A 3,326-nucleotide genomic window follows, 5' to 3' on the forward strand; every position below is an offset into this window, starting at 1 on the left:
AAAGCTGGATGATGATATTTCTACGTGTGACCAAGGCAACTCCACAGGGTGCAATAAATCTCCCTCTAGTGATCCACGCTGGCGCGGATGGCTAGAGAGAGGTTCATGATACATTCTGGAGGGTAGGCAAAACTACATGATGGTATTGCTATGGGTAACCTCGCAAGGTAAAATACATGCTTGTGTCTTTGATTTCGCTACAGGACACTCTGTGTGTGTGTGTGTGTGTGTGTGTGTGAGAGAGAGAGAGAGAGAGAGAGAGAGAGAGAGAGAGAGAGAGAGAGAGAGAGAGAGAGAGAGAGAGAGAGAGAGAGAGAGAGAGAGAGAGAGAGAGAGAGAGAGAGAGAGAGAGAGAGAGAGAGAGAGAGAGAGAGAGAGAGAGAGAGATTCACAGGCGCAAGGGCCCTGCTCGCTTTAGATCTCTAGACTACTCAGAAAGTAATGGGTACATTAAGGGTGTCATCTCCGACATTGTTCATGATTCTGGAAGAGGAGCACCTCTTTGCAAGGTGACCTTCCGCCACCCCTTCCGCTTTAAACACCAGAATGAGCGCTTCATTGCTGCAGAGGGTATGTAATCTTGCCAGTTTGTTTACTGTGTAAAGAAGGCAACCCTTTCCATTGGCAATGTTCTTCCTCTCAAGTCAGTGCCGGAGGGCACTGTGGGTTTGTAATTTCGAACAATGAGTGGGGGATTATGGATCTTTTGCTAGAGCTTCTGGTGACTATGCAATCGTTGTCAGCCATAATCCGGATAAAAACACCACACATATCAAGCTTCCCTCTAGAGCCAAGAAGATTGTGCCAAGTGGTTGCCGTGCAATGTTGGCCAAGTCGCAGGTGGAGGGAGAACTGAGAAACCTATGCTTAAGACTAGTAATGCGTATCATAAATACAAGGTGAAATGCAGTTGTTGGCCTAAAGTACGTGGTGTGGCAATGAACCCTGTTGAGCATCCCCATGGTGGTGGTAACCATCAACACATTGGGCATGCCAGTACGGTCAGACGTGATGCTCCACCTGGGCAGAAGGTTGGTCTTATTGCTACTAGGAGAACGGATAGGTTGCATGGACAGGCTGCTACTGCTGCTACAAAGACAGATAAGAGTGCTTGAGGGCCAGTTTGTAGGCTACTTGGCGTAAGCAACTATTTTCTAGTGGATATCTGTTGTATAGCCTCTAGTTGTGAACACTTGAGTTTTGGGAAGATTACCACAAGTTTTGGACACACATTTCATGATTGAGAACGTTAATTTAAAGCTACTTTATTTTGTCTCAAAAAAAAAGAAAAGAGAGAGAGAGAGAGAGAGAGATTGGTTGGGGGAAGTTCTCTAGGGTACTGAGTGTGAGAGCGATAAACAAACTATATTAAAGTCATGCACACACTTGATTTATTTGTGATGAAGAGCGATCAGGTTAGGTTTTTATTGCTTAGATGTATGTGCTCAAAATTGTGTCATCCAAGGATTCCGTTAGCAAGGAGCGACAAAATATTGTCACTCATGACTCATGATTGATAACGAGCTACAGGATGCACTAAAGCCTCAATACCTCATTCATTCTGGCCTATAGGAATCACGTGCTCTCATGAGTTGCATATTTGCTTCGCTCTAAGTTCTCTCTCTTACTCTCTCTCTCTCTCTCTCTCTCTCACACACACACACACACACACACACACACACACACACACACACACACACACACACACATAAACACACACACATTATCACATAAGCATGCATGCATATCCTAATAAACGTGGCTCTCAAATTCTAGAAAATGAGAAAGGTGCTATAGTATGATTGGCTTGTGCACTCCATCAGCACGTACATTCATGGGAGATGAGCTATAGAAAAACCTCTCGAGATGCTAGTATCACAATATCGCTAGCAACAATGCCGTTAGCGATTAGTAGAGAGGGCTACACGGTGACAATGGAGAATCAGGACTCTGAGAGATGTGATCAGTAGCTTAGCCTCTTGAACAAGGTCAAATCTTTGCATGAAGAAAATGGGTTGAGGCTATGGCAGATAGCTCTATAGATTCTATACTCATGTTCAAAATAAACAACACTAAGAGGTACATTGAATATATATCAATATATCAAGGGTTTCACACCAAGTTTCTCTAAAACTAGTAGGTTTTTCAACACTATCAGGAATCTACACAAGCAAAAGAGATCAAAGAGAGTGTCCAAGAAGGGGATAGGTTGTAACCATGATTAGTAAACACACAAGTAGGTGAAAGCGAGAGGCCATGTGGCAGCACAAAGTTTTCTCAGTACATTGATCATGACTATCACCCTTGGTGACTCTTCTATCAAATCACTGCAATTAAACCCCCCCCGATGGCTGGCTATATATGATGGGTTGATGCAAACCTCAATATATACCATGATGTGGATTTTCTTAAAAGTATGTCCTCATTGTAGTAGAATTCTTCCAAAGTTTCCACCATGATCTATACATCAAATCATAACGGCTTGAGTTAGAGAGAGCGAGAGTGAGAGAGACAGAGGGGAATTAAGAAGAAGAGAAGAGAAGGATATCATCCTCTCTACTTAGTCTTGAGATTTGTATTAGTGGAAAGAGCCTTACTTTTTTAGCATAAGGCTCGTGTTTTAACCCTTGGGTAGAGGTCTCGGATTGAGTAACATTTTTCTTTCTATGCAAGCAATGAAATTGGGATATATTGCAGCCATGCATGCATTACTATGTCATACTTGGTGCTAATTAATCTATAAACACCTAAATCTCTAACAACCCCTATGAGGTCATGACTTTGAAGGCCATTTGAATCATGGTGCCAGTGTTTCCAACAATCATAAAAGTTGGTGGAAATATCCAAGGGCAATAAGGCCCGAGGAGAAATAGAGAGATAAAGTGTCCGTGGTGTGACAAGGAAGAGGAACATTTTACCAAGAACATGCTCAAGGAGATCTCTCAACTCAAAAAACTATTGTGGGTTTATCATTATAAATAAGTGGAATATTGTTTATATTTCTTGTTTGTTCTTGAAATCATCTCAAAAATCTTAAACAACTATGGGTTTTAAGTAGTGTACCTTGCCCTATCTTGCTCGGTTTATGGATTGCTCAAAAATTCTCGTTTGAGGTTTGGGATTCCTCACTAGCTGGTAGGCTATACAAAAGAAACGGAGATGGAATATTGCTCTTATGCATTAATCTTGAAGAGAAAAACCAATACGTAAGTCAAGTACATTTACCATAGTAGGACTTCACTTTGCGGAAGACCAAACTATGCAAAGGATCTTGAGACTTGGAGTATTCTGGCCAACTAGGAGGAGTGATGTTCGATGCTTCATAA

The 3,326-nt window shown here is 42.0% G+C and overlaps 1 pseudogene; it reads left to right on the forward strand.

Moving 5' to 3' along the window:
* Positions 1–813: 813 nt before the first annotated feature.
* On the forward strand, positions 814–1,127 carry LOC147427349 (large ribosomal subunit protein uL2 pseudogene; annotated as a pseudogene).
* The last annotated feature ends 2,199 nt before the right edge of the window (positions 1,128–3,326 follow it).

This window comes from Adiantum capillus-veneris, chromosome 23 (genome assembly GCF_014529385.1).
Source record: "Adiantum capillus-veneris isolate H3 chromosome 23, ASM1452938v2, whole genome shotgun sequence".
NCBI lineage: Eukaryota > Viridiplantae > Streptophyta > Polypodiopsida > Polypodiales > Pteridaceae > Adiantum > Adiantum capillus-veneris.